The following is a 14,202-nucleotide window of genomic DNA, read 5'->3' as shown; positions in this document are numbered from 1 at the left end:
AGGTTGGCAAATTTATAAAATAACAAGCAAATGTAAAAGTGCTTTTTAGGTGGTGGAAACTGAGCCAAAATCTGATTAATACATATATGGAAGAATTATGTAACAGATTGGAGAAAAAATGAGTTTATCTCTCATGTGAATATCTATTCCTTCTTTAATAATGATTACTCCTTCACTGTAGTCTTAAAAGGTCAGGGTTGAAAAAGGGCAAGATGGTAAGGTCATCATATCTTCCAGTAGATGAAATATGCATAGCTTAGATGGCCTTTGCCCTGCAAATATAGAGAAGTTTAAAAAATGTCAACATTAAGTAAGACAAATACTATTGTTTTTTTTTGTTAGATGAACCATCTGCCTTTTTGATGCTAGGATGAATTATGACTACTGCTTGTCAGTAGCAGTGGTGGTATTTGTTTGTTTTTTTTCTCCTGACTGCTCAAAGTTACTCACTGAAGGTTTGAAGGTTTGCATTCCTGGAGCACTAGAGCTTTCTGTAGCCTTTTGACATGGATATACCGTATGGCTTTGCTGGTGGAAAAGGTTACTACCCCCCGCTCCTTATTTTGCTGTCAGAGATGATTGCCCCCTTAGATCTGCCTGCAGACTGCTTATATAAGTTCTCCCTAACCTTTTTCCAAGGAAAATGAGCTAGGGTAGCTTAAATAGTTTAAAATAATAATAGTTCTGCTTCTGTGTTTTTTTTTTTTTTTTTTTTTTGAGTGACTGCAACCTTTTGGTGAAAGCTGCTTGCAGAGAACAGCTCTGTATACATGTGGAAGGAGACAGACACAGGAATACTATACTATCCACCCAGAATTTAACTAGCTTGTTTCTTATCAAAAAGAGCATGCCAGTATGAGTTCTGCCAATGTACTTTACTTCTGCTATACTGTTTCAGAATCTTTCTCTTAGAAAAAGACACACTAATGCACCTGTAGCCCTGCATGAGGTACATTTCCATCTTATAATTACAGAGTCTATCAACTGTAACTTAGGCAAAGTATAAGTAGTCTTCTGGAGTGCCTTGGCTTTATGCATTCAGAGCACTGCAACATGATTTATATCACTGATTTACTGTAACTTGCTCAGAATCAATCTGCGAGTAAATGTTATTTGCTACCAGTTATTAGCACAGTGGTCAGTGGTATCATAACAAACTAGTCTGGGTGTATAAAATTATGCCACTGTAGTATAATGAACAAAGCCAACACAAATAGAGAATTTGATCAAAAGGGCACTTTATATAATGTTTTGCTACCACATTTTCCAGACTGCTGTGAGGAATTAAATTGTTCTGCCTTGCTTGGCTTACAGAAATGCTCATATTTCTCATACTTTCTGCTCTCTACTGAAGTACTGAAGTGGAAAAGTGAATAGAACCGTCACAGTTCTTGGAGCTCTTCTGCATTTGGAATATTCCAGGGTGTTTTAAATGATCTCTCTAAGTCATTAACTAGGCTACCATGGGACTTCTTCTACCTTTGTAACTTTCTCTTATCTCAATATTATAATTCAAATTATAACCAAACTGTGAGTCAAGGCTATATTTGCTGTAGCCTTGGCTCAGGCATTCTTAATGTTTTATAGCATATTCAAAAGTAATGTTAATACTTCAAGAATTTTATCTTTTATGAATACAATAATTTAAAGAATTATTTCATAGAAGTAGTTCAAATGATCTGAAATTATTTCTTTTCTTCAAAGTTCTTTCCTTCTTTCTGAACATGAAATCCCTGTCATACCGATTGGTTGAAATTAAAACTTATGATCTTGTCTAGGTTTACACGAAGCCTTGGAGAAATGTAAAGGGAAAGAGCTGTACTGAAGAAACTTCATGATGCCTAAAAACAATGATAACCATTGTCTAAAACCACGGGTTAAATTTCTTTATTTATTTTTTCCAGCTGATGACCCGGGACTTCATAATATCCCTTTATTCCTTGGAAAATTGTTTTAAAAAGCTTTCTGTAATCAATTTTCATAAGACAATTTCACTGTAGATAATATCATATTACTGCAATGAAAACTCATCAGCACAACACTGTCCTACATTTTCTTATGGATCTGTAATAGTTACAAAGTGTTTTTTTTTCTTTTTCCTAGTACTAGCTCACTGAAGAAGAGAAGGCATTCATGTTTACCTGTACTAAGAAGAAACAGGTATTATTAATCAATAAAAACATTACTATGTGTTAGTCTTTGATGTGCTATTTTCAACATGTAAAACCCAAGAAAACTTTGAGTTGTCTCAAAAATCAGTAGAAATAGATCTCCTGATGGATTCATGGAGTGGATTCATTCAAGCATTCAGTTTCCCTGAAGCCTAACAGAAATCACTCTTCCCCCCCCCCCCCCCCCCCCCCCCCCCGCACTGAGTTTTAAAAGGACTCTTCCAAAGTAATAATACATTGAATGGTGGAGTAGAGGTGAAGTTGTAGGTAGTTACTTGTGTAATGCTTCCAAATCTGTCAGGAAACTGCTATAATTATTTTCTCATAGTCTAAAAAAACACTTGACAGATCCTAGAAATAGATCACATTGAATAATATTGCAGCAAGGAATGTGAAAATATTTCTGTAAACAAAAAGGAATAGAACAGAACTTTTAAAATCTCCAGTCCCAGTTTTCTGTAAGTATTGCTTGAGGTCACAATATTATTATGATCACTGAAAGTACAAATGTCAGTTAAATTTCCATTTCATATATCAATTGACAACAAATCAGTGTCCATTCATGGCTTGCTTTTATTAGATTAAAAAAGAATCTTAGCACTATGTATGCCATCTTTTACTATCTTTTCTTTTGTATTTTGGTGATTTTTCTTACTTCATGAAGACCTTTTGAAGGTAGATATACCTTTTTAAACAATCTTTTCTATAAAAACATTTTACAGGTTTTCATATTCATCAATATCTATACAAGATCATAAAAAGTAGCTGAAGGGCTGTTGTGGTTTAATCCAGCAGGCAGCAAAACACTACACAGCTGTTCACTCACTCCCCTCACAGTGGGATGGGGGAGAGAATTGGGAAAAAAGGAAAACTCATGAGTTGGAATAAAGATAGTATAATAAGAAAAAAAAAGTGGAAAAACAACACCATAAAAGACTACACAAAGCAAGTGATGGGCAATGCAGTTACTTACCATGAACTGACGGATACCCAGCCAATCTCTGAGCAGCAGCAGCTCCCTTTCCAACTCCCCCCAGTTTTATAGCTGAGCATGATGTCATATGGTATGGAATAACCCTTTGGTCCATTTGGGTCATCTGTCTTGGTTCTGCCCTCTCCCAGCTTCTTGTGCAACCCCAGCCTTCCCAGTGGCAGGGTAGTGTGAGCAACAAAAGTCCTTGACTTGGTGTAAGCACTGCTCTGCAACAACTAAAACATTGGTGCGTTATTAACATTATTTTCATCCTAAATCCAAAACACATCACCATACCAGCTACTAAGGAGAAAATTAACTCTATCCCAGCCAAAACCATGACAGGGGCCTTGCCCTGAGATTCTGGTGCAGCCGCAGTATAGGGTTTCCTTGTGCCAAAGGCTGCTGCTGAAACATCATTCTTAATAATTTCTGATAGTGCTGTTTTCTCTGAATTTCTTCAATGATGAAGAATTCCCTTGTACTTTTAGCCATCCTGTAACAAAGGGTTCCAAAATTTAACTCTATTCCATGTGGAAAACAATATATTCTTTACTGCATGTCTCAGCTCAAGAAATAATACCAGTTTTGCTTTTCCCTAAACCACAGACATATACAATCAATGCTAAAAGATCTCTGGGTCAAAATTTGGACAGAAGGTTCTACAAGCCCTTCTAATATCTTTTGCTGAAGAGAAAAGCAGGGTGTATATTTTTACACTCTACCCAGGAGGATTAGGTTATGTAGTATGTATGCTAGTGCCTACATATTACCTGAAGGTATGAAATCTCAGTTTTCTGGGTTTCAAGGAGCATTGCCTACAAGGCTTTGACATGCTCCAGTTGTTTGAATCAGAAAAGCTGCCAACTGCTGTTCCATTCACACTTTTCCAGACAATTACACCTTTGATTTAGCCTCAAGTACTAAGTACTGAGTACTCCAACAAGTAAAACAGGCTTATGAAATTTTGTTTTATACAGAGGCTTCCTCACCATCTTCCTTTATGAGATCATTGCTTTCAGTGTAGCAATGAGTAGAGAGAGGTATGTAAAGATGTGAAATGGAGAAATGCAGATTCTTCCATTCTCTCCTAGTTTCTGTGAAATGGACCCTGTGTATGCATATACACACCTTGTTTTGCCTTCTTTGAAATCCTAGTGGTGGCTGCAGGAACTGATGTGCTGTATGCTTTGGTGAATACTCTCCTGTGTAGTCCAGGGCCAGCGAGAGAATGTGTTGTAGAGTATTCACGACAGCTTCGAAGACTGTCAATGTGTGAAGTTTCCACTGAAATGCTAGGTTACAGGTGAATAGGCAGCGTGTGCCCACTGTTGTGACATTCCTCTTCCCTTCATTGATACCAACCAATATACAGAAGTAATCTTGTCAGTATTCTGCTAATCACATGGTCATAACCAATAGAGTTTATGTCAGGTGTATAGACATCCTTCTTTCTGGTAGCTACCAAAAGCAAGAGAGCAAACAGAAAATGACTCCATATGTTACTACACACTAACTGGACAGACATGTTAAAGAATGTCTCTGCAGTAGGAAGTCTGTTTTAGCTTGCTGAGTGATTTTCAAGTCTCAGCAATGACTATTAGGATCACCTGAATTCACCAGCTGCAGATGGCTTGAGAGAGTCTTTTAAGATAATCAATGAATTAGGAACAAACTTCAGTCCAGGTAAGATCAATGTGATTTATTTATTTATTTATTTCCTTTCAAACCACCACTGAAAATTTAGATGCAATGTATTTAGATTAAACACTTCTGAACCACATGCTTGGTTATTTCCATTTAAGTCAACAGTACTACTCATATGAGAAACTGAAGTGAGTTCCTCTTTATAGTGGCTTTTTGATGTACTTACTCAGGCACCTTTTTATTAGTTATATTAACAATCTTCATTAATGTTATGAAAAAAATAGCTCTTACTACTACTAAATATTGCTAAATACTAAATTTTACTTTTAAAAGGAGTAAGACTAACATATTCCACTTCAGTACTTTGCTGAAGCTGTTAGAACAAACTTGCCTAAAAATATCTATTTGTTATGCCAGAAATACATCAATTATTTTGTCTGGTCTAGACTGTAACTTGAAGGAATCATAACTTTAACACAGAGGTTCAATTTTGTTTGATAATCTTTTGTCATTTTTATGTGTTGTATAATTGATGTTTATAGTTTTCCAAGAAGCTTCAGTGTTTGTGCCTAATGGATTTATTGTGTAGTGTATTTCAGTAACTAGACAAAAGTAGCTGTAGAGCTCCAAGTGTGCTATCATGCAGTCTTGAACACTAACTTCCTATAGTACGTGTAGTGCTTGTGTTACCTTGAAAGCTGAAAAAGCTAAGTGATTGGACTTTTTTATTACAGATTTTAGTAGCAATTGCAGTCAGGATATTTCAAGGTCATATTTTAAGTGAGGTGATGATTCTTGGTCAGGTATAATGGTGATAAAAGGTGGATGATTATAAGGTTTGTCACCTATGAATTAAAATATCATTGAAACAGTTGTGACATTCTGGTTGCCTATAGCTGAGATCCAAAAGAGAGACACCTCTCCAGACCTTGCTCATCTCATGGAATCACAACAGGCTGATGTGTATAGCTCCCTAGATGACCATTTACAGTAGAAAGTGACTTGAAACAGAAGTACATTTGGCTTGTCTTCAAAAAACAATACATAAACCCAGACATCTGGCCTTTTGAGATTCAGCTCTGGAATGATATATCTCAGCCCTAACTTCAGCTTTAAGCTATGTATTTAGCAATAATTTTAATTTTTAACCTTCCTGAAGTAAGAATAGTTTGATTTAGTTATTCTTTTCTTCACCATTCATTTCTCTCGTCCCTGTTTGTCCTGTGTAGATATTTTAAAACAAAAGCATGATCTCCTCTTTTTCTGTTCCTTCTCTTTTTCAGTCTCTTGGGAAAGAGCCTGACTGATTGTCATCCCTCTTCCTACTAACAGTGGATCTGTGGAAATATGAAAAAAATCATGTTCATTTCAAAAAAATGTTCATTAAAAAAAAAAGAGATTTTTTTGGTGATTGTTGTCTTAGAGAAATCTTCCTTTAGAGGCCTTCAATGGCTCTATTTTGCCTACTCCCCACTGACTGTGTTGGATATGCAATAAGTTGCTGTAGAAGAACTGCCACATTTAAAGTTGCAAAACACCAAATGGCGCAAAACAGATCTCTGTAGTGAATTTTCAGGAGTTCTCTTCTAGTTATTTCCATGTTCCTTTGCTGCTAATATGTTTAATCTATAAGTAAATGTAGTGGTTTCTGTAATAGGGACATTTATTAAATATGAAGTAGGTGTTTGGATGCTTGATTTGGAATAAGTGTCTTACGATTGCTTTCCCAAATAAGCTGTGAGTGCATGCCTGTCTTCTTTTAGCAAGTGGCTTTGTAGTAACTAGAATGGAACATAAAAACAAGTGCTTGAATAACAAAGAGTTGCTTATTTTTTTATAAGCACAGCTCTTTGAGGTCCTCTGTCCTTATGGGTTCAACAACCCTCTGTCCTTTTTCTGCTGTAGTCAGATGTGTTATCATCATTTCTCTGGATGTGAAAGGAAACAGGGTTATGTTCCTATTCTAGCCCCTTCTTTACACACTTTGGAAGTGGCATGCTAGTAACATACTGCAAATAACTAGATGCAGACAAATAAATACCTTTTTTTTTTTTTTTCCTCCCTGTTGATGTGTAAATAAAGTAACCAAACTAGTCCCCATTCTGCAACTTGTGGTAGAGAAAATTGCAAGAATATTAACTGTTTGAATAGGAAGTGAGTCAAATGGCTAATTTGCAACAAAATATAGCCTTTATAGGTGTAGGAGTAGTGATGGCAAGGTGACAATAATATGTCAGGTACAAAATTGGGCTGTATTGGACTTATAGTGGCAGTCTGATAGTCTGGTATGAAGAAGGAAACAATTAATTCATAAGCCATATAATCATGTATGATAATGCTTTGCTAGCCCTGCCTTGGCTGCTTTGAAGAGTTGTTTCTCAGTTTTGGGCCCATAGGGTTTGTGTATGTGCAAATTAACCTGGACTGCATTCAGTTTTTCCATGTAAAGACCTTCTACTGTACGCAGATTCCATTTCAAGAAGACTGTGCGCATATAGTGCGGATGTGCATGTGATTGCTAACCAATACCAAGCCAGACTAGTGGGCGAGGAGGACAAGAGTCATGGGAGTGGGCATATGGCTATGTTGAATGCTGGATATACTAAACAGTGAGAATTGGCTACTACAGAGACCAGGAGATCCAGGACACCTGGAGATACCATGAGGTCTGGGGGTCAGCTGGTAAGGCCAGAAGTTGTGACCATCTATGGAGAGACCCGTCTACATGTGTCATCTGTCCATGAGGCCACTCAGTACATTGGGTGTCCACCCAGGCTAGTTAATGCATAGGTCCATAGTGTGTGCATGTCTGCACGTGCGCATGCTGGGCATGAGGGGCTCTGAGTATCAGCAACTGGAGTGGGGCTGCAGCCTCAGGGACTTGTATGTTCAAGTTCCAGCAATGGGAAGACCTGCGACCCAGGAGCAGCTACTGCACAGACAGAATGTCTGAGCCCAACTGCTGGAGGAGTTTGTGCAGTGTATGTGTGCATAGGGGTGCATATTTTTCACTAACAGACCTTCATCCTCACCTGCCAGTGACAGGAACAAGATAAGGTCGTTGGTGAGGTTATATTTGTAGGAGTGCCGTTTTCTTTCTGTGTTATCTATGCTGCTGGACATATATGGACGTATATGATGTGTGTATGGGTATATGTGTGGGAATACATGCCCAGTCTTGCTAGTGGCTAGACTTGGGTACATGGAGATATCATAGGCTTGGCTCTATTGGGCTACCAGATTTGTCAGCTCCAAACACTGCATTTTTCTCAGTTTGGTTACCAAAATGACATACACATTATTTGCATGCATAATTTGTCAGTGGCACCTCCTCCTTACTTTGGCCAAACACAGAGAAAACTGAAATAGAATAATAGAATCACAGAATCATTCAAGTTGGAAAAGACCTCTATGACCATCTGGTCCAACCTTTAACCTAGTACTGACAAGTCCATCACTAAACCATGCTACTAAATTCTACATCTACATGTTTCTTGAAGACCTGCAGGGATGGTGACTCAACCACTTCCCTGGGCAACCTATTCCAATGCTTCACAACCCTTTCAGTAAATAAATTTATCCTAATATCCAACCTAAACCTCCCTTGGCACAACTTGATGTCATCACAGGCCAGCCACTTTACTAGATTTCCAAACTGCTTGTCAGATGTAGTGAACAGAGGGAACAGCCAAACCATGAAGTGGAAAGCAGTGTGACAGATCCCACGCAGACATCTGCAATTGCTCCAAACTCTCTTTTGGAGTCTCACTACCAAATTATGGCCACTCAAGAGAGGGGTATTATTCCAAGGAGCGTTAATAGACAATATACAATGTTATCAAATTTTGCTTGGGGTTTCTGTACAAAACATCAGGAAATGTTTGCTACACAGGGAGTAAGGGTATCAGCCTTTGCTTCTGTGGGCAGGACCACTGTTAAAAATGTTATGGGGTGCAACAGCAAAGGATGGTGGACATAAACTATGTTATGGCCCTATAAATGACTTCCTGAAATGCCAATGAAGCTAAATAAAATCTATCTACCTAAAGTTTCAAGCAGATAGAATTTCATTTTCTCTACTTTCAGTATTACAGAGTTGATATGAAGCTAAATAAAATCTATCTACCTAAAGTTTCAAGCAGATAGAATTTCATTTTCTCTACTTTCAGTATTACAGAGTTGATATCTCTGAATCCTGAATCAGCCAAGAACCATATCAAAGCAGGGCTTGTTAGGTGAGACAACTTATTAATACAGAAAAGGGCTTTTTGAAGTACCATAGACTTGTTCAGGATGAAAGATGATATAAATGTAAATCATTACTGTTAATTGCAGTGATTCACATTTTTCTATTACTGCCCACAAATTGCTTTGGTATTGTTTTTATAATGGTGTGTGTGTGTGTTTTGTGAGTTGGGGGGGAGAATAGGGAGAGGCAGAAGGAGAAAGTGAAGGGAAATACCTTCCCGTAAGAGATCTGAGACTATCTGCTGTATGGAAGATATGTTTGCAGCTGGTGAAAGGTATACTTGCTAAATAAATGATGTTGTTCTCTTTTCTATAAGTTTTTCAACAGGTAAGAATGGCTTTAGTATTTGGTGACTGGTTTTAGAATAATGTTAAGAGGCAGTAATCTTGCAGAAAACACTGCTACTTTAGATGGACAGACGTGGAATAAATAGTTTATAGATAAACCCTTGTGAATAGATGTGGCATGTCTGAGGCTGGTTATGGATCTGCTGTGTTAATTGGTGAGAATGAAGTAGAGTTCTCCAGGAATAAATCAGAGCTGTCAAACAGTATCTAAAATAATAGTCATTTCCTGGTTGGTACAGATAATAATGCTAATGGTTGTCAGTGGAATCTTCGTACAAAAGATATTACATTTCCCTACTATTTTATCTCTTAGTAATGTTCTTATTTTCTTTTCACTGGTTACAATCTCAAAAGATGCACACTATTAACCCTCAGCTGTTCGCAACAGAATCCACTACCAGAATTCACTAGTCAGCTATGAATAAAGCAGAGACATTTCCTAGACTGGTTTGTATTGTCAACAATTTAAGCACATGCACAGCTGAGTTAGGTTTAAGACCAGCACACACTTATCAGGTCTTCTGGAAAGCTGCTTTCTCAAGATTTTTATTTTTTTTTTTCCTGAGGTGAGTATGGAAGACCTTATCTGGACTGCAGGTTGCAATATGTGTGTCTTGTATCTTCCTAAAGTCCTTCAGAAATGGTGGAACATTTGAATTATCTCAATGGCAAGGTTACCATAGCTAAAACTGAAGTGAGAAAGGACAGATCCTCCCCTTTCACATGGGATAAAATTCTGTTTCAGGTAAAGCATAAATTCCAAAGAAAATCACAGAATTAAGGCTCCTGTGAGCTTATACTTTATTTGGGGTTCTTTCAGATGTAAAGCTATATATTTTCTTTTGTCCTTTTTCATTTTTTATTAAAAGCCTCATTGTCTAAGCTTTCTTTACTTCATGATGTTTTCCTAACATGGCATTTTCTAATATTAATTCTTTACCATCTTCAAATTTATTTCTTCTTTTGCACATACTGGGAATATGAGTGTGTGTCCATTGATATTGACTGGGCAGACATCCAGAAAAAAAATTCAGATAATTTCAGATTTCAGAACCAAATTTCTTGGGGATTTCAATGAAACTTACCTCCTAAAACTTCAGAGACTCTCCCAAACCACTTCTTGTCTCCTTGAATTTGTCCAAGAGCCTGGATTTCTTGCACTCTTTGCCTGTCAAGTACTGTAATTTGACCTATGTTATCTGATGATTACTAGCACTCAGGCAGACTTGGCGTAATAAAAAAATGGTAAAAATGTCCAGCATTAATCTTGGTTAAGCGTTCATAAATACATATATATTTTAATTAATTTACTTAATTATCTTGAACTAGATTAAAATTTAGACTTTGGTATTTCAAATGTATCTGAAATGCAGCCATATCAAATTTGATAATGTCCTCAGCAGCCTAAAATATTTTAACTGATTGGGAAAGAAGAAATATACAGTGAGTTTTAATCTCATTTGCAATGGACTCTATTCTAGTCTGGCTTAAATGGAAATAATGAGATTTAGATAACCAGTTGTTCAATGTGTGTAGGAGATAACATAGTTAAGGATCAAAGGTCTGATTTTAGATGTCTCCATTTTAGACTTCCCTAATGGCTTAATTTCCAGACAAACTCAGCAGTTTCTTAAACAAACAAATATAAGGAAATGACACTTGACCTAGGACTAGTTTGCTAGCCATATGTATATGGAAACATGCCCCATACCTACATGGGATAGAGAGGTTAAGATTAGGATACTGCATGCATGTCTGTAGGAGTCTATATGTAAGCAAGGTGTTAAAACTTCCATTACAGTCAGTAGAGACCACATGCAGATGTTACTTGTGAGAAGCTGCACTTTAGTGGAACAGGTGCTATAGGTCAAGCAAAATAATTCATGCCATCTAAATGAAATTAGACCCCTATGTCTTGGTAATTGAATATAGCACCTAGTCAGTATTGTACAAGGGGAAACTATGAATGGCTCAGCTCACCCTAAAAGAGATACATTGGACTATTACTTTGCTCTCTATTTATATAGCATATAGTACAATGGAGTTGTTGTCCATCACTAGGGATACTACATACTATTAACACTGGTAAAGTGTTAGAATAGTTTCAAATGTAGAGTTTTGTAGATTAGTGTGTTATGAGGATAAATGCGTATTAAAAGACTGTGACTTGCTCTGATACTGTTGTAATGGAGGCTGCATAAATACCTAAGTGAAACAGATTTGCAAAAATCAGCTTGTTCATGAACAAAAAGGAGCTACGTTAGCTGAATAAATTATTTGCTGAAAATAGTTCCCTTGACTCTTATACCAAAATTGCTTTACACAAACAATAGAGCATATTGTAGGAAGATGTTTTTCTGTTCTGCCACTTACTCAGGAAAACATAAAAAAATGTTTAGCAATTAAGTACTTTTTGTTCAAAATATCTGGCTTCACTCTAGTTACTGCAGTGTGATTTATTTAAAGTTCCTTTTAGTGGAGGCTTTGCCTTGGCATAGGGAGGTGAAATAGTATTTTAAGAACCTGTCCTGATCCTTCTGGGTATGCAGTATGAGTCTTTGCTTCTCCGTAATTAAGGAGTTTATTATTGAAGAGGAAAGCCTATTTTATCCTTTGAATAGGGAGTGTTGTGTGACTAGAGATTTATATTATTATTATTTTTTTTTCATCTAAATACTGAAAATAAAACCACAGTTCTTCAAAGCCAAGTGAGATAGTTCTGCAGCTGGACTTCAGCAGCATCATGTCCTGTTATCATTCACTCATCCATAGATACAGATCACAGGTATATCTTATCATACAATATTGTCCTTAGGGTGTTAAGGATGGATATCATTGTTTTTGCAGCAGTACTTTACTGAGTAAAGAAATGAACTCAAGTGACTAGGCTTCACTGTAGGGAATGTATGCTGAACTCATCAAACATTAGAGGTACAGAACTGTTTGGACTGTTGTGAAGAGTATGGGTATCTTAAGCACTATGGGGAATGCTATAATTACACTGAATTCTGAAGTCATCCAAGGTAAAGTAGAATGAGAATGGAACTGCTTTCTTTGTGCTAGTATTTTTAACTCTTGTGTTGGATGGTTGTCTTGTAAGATTAATCTGGAGAAGTCCCAGCCTCCAAGACTGCTGGCGTTCAAGAAGCGTTTGGACAACACTCTTAGATACGTGGTTTGATGTTTTGGGTCGTCCTTCGGGGACCCAGGAGTTGAACTTGATGATCCTTGTGGGTCCCTTCCAACTTGGGATATTCTATGATTCCGTGATCTCTTCATGAGTATGCCAATATAATTGTACAGGCTCAGGGTATCCTGGTATTTCACAAATAAATGTTTATAGCTGATTATCCAAACAAACCAGATCCTATTTGAGTTTTCACCCCTTTTCATCCCTTTTTATGGCAAAACAACTGAAAGGTCATAGAATGTTTAATTTTCTTTCTTTCTGGGCTAGGAACTTCAGGGCTGAAGAACCAAGAAGATTTCAAATCATAAAATAGAGACATAAATACCAAAATATGCCATAGCTTTGACTTTCTAGTATGACATACATGAAATGTGAGCTCCACTTAGCTTTATGTTCTTTCTAAAGAGATTATGAAAGTTTTCTTTGAGCAAAAACTATTCTTATCTGTAACTGTCAGATACATAGTTATAACTGCATATTATTTCATTAAAAAATCCTTTCTTACAAAGATTTTTCATTATTTATGTTTATGAATTATAAAGTTGGGTTTTTTTTTTTGGCCTTTGAATTTTATGGTGATTATCATATAAATATGAGTAGATTTAGAATGAAAAAAATTGGAAATATGTTCTTAATTACATGTAGTAGGAATTGCTACTCTCAGTAAGGTTCTGTTATAGCAGATTGCTGATGATAAGCCGTTATTCATTTTTAGAGACAAAATGCTATTTTTGGTATTTGACTTGACAAATTTTTGCTTGAATGCCTTTATGCAGTTTTCAATCAAAAGCTACTCTGTGCTGTGCAAATTGCAACAAGTTGAAAGATAACACACTCCATCAGAAATGTGCTGTAATACACCTGATACTCTGAAGTGAGACCATGAAAATGAAATGTCATTAACCCTAAATCTGTTCATTAGACAAAATTCTCATTTGAAGAAATGAAGTTTCCATAATCTAGCATTATTAAATGTATATCCTTATGCTCACTTCTGTGCAAGTATTTCATGTGCATCTGCATACAATTATCCATACATACTTTATTTCCAGATACAGATTGTAAAGCTGAATTTAAATATTAGAATATATATTGGAAACTTTAGGGTGTAAACATTGTAAGAAGGCTGTAATGATTCTAGAAAGAAATCTTAATGTTTATTCATTTCGTTCTGACATCCATTCTGGGATGCCTTTAATTTGCGGTGTTAGCAGTGGTTAGATAAGTCTGAACTGGACCCAAATGGTGAACCGGGTATAATGTTCTGCTGAATGTTGCTCCCAGTCCATAGGGCTGTTACCTCTGCTGGTACCTCCAGCTCTTGGAGCCACTGCTCTGCGTTGGCTTGTGCCTGAGGCTCATGCTGGTGCAGCAGCCAGCGCAGGCAGAGCCCCGGTGTTCCCTGATGGCACTCACCCCTGTGCAGGGGGATCCCCACATGGAGCGCATGACCTCTGCCTCCCCGCAGTCATCCTGGACAATGCCGTTGGGCTCCCAAGGCACGGTTTGCCTCAGGTTGTGCAAGACTCCATACAGCACACCGGCAACAGGCAGCGCTGTGGAGGATGCTGAGCTGTTCTCATTGCCCTGCTGGAGGAGCAAGGACAGGCAGCAGAGCTGTAGCT

General features: G+C 37.2%; 1 protein-coding gene and 1 long non-coding RNA gene across 3 annotated transcripts in view; both read left to right on the top strand.

The window, feature by feature from the left end:
- The window catches only part of LOC308186560 (uncharacterized protein), a 34,278-nt gene extending 31,935 nt beyond the window's left edge, over nucleotides 1-2,343 (top strand). For both annotated transcript variants that reach the window (XR_013944107.1, XM_080575295.1), the window contains one exon: nucleotides 2,104-2,343. The gene's annotated coding sequence lies outside the window, so the exon portion shown is untranslated. The remainder of the gene's footprint in view (nucleotides 1-2,103) is intronic.
- A 2,550-nt stretch (nucleotides 2,344-4,893) lies between these two features.
- LOC308187907 lies at nucleotides 4,894-8,394 on the top strand. The gene is made up of 3 exons (XR_013945000.1): nucleotides 4,894-4,979; nucleotides 6,075-6,745; nucleotides 7,861-8,394. It is a non-coding gene; the product is annotated as an uncharacterized lncRNA (long non-coding RNA).
- Nucleotides 8,395-14,202: the final 5,808 nt, after the last annotated feature.

Source organism: Anser brachyrhynchus, assembly GCF_964034855.1.
Source record: "Anser brachyrhynchus genome assembly, chromosome: 1".
Classification (NCBI taxonomy): Eukaryota; Metazoa; Chordata; class Aves; order Anseriformes; family Anatidae; genus Anser; species Anser brachyrhynchus.
Note: the sequence above shows the minus strand (reverse complement) of the source record. Positions and strands in the feature narration are given on the sequence as shown.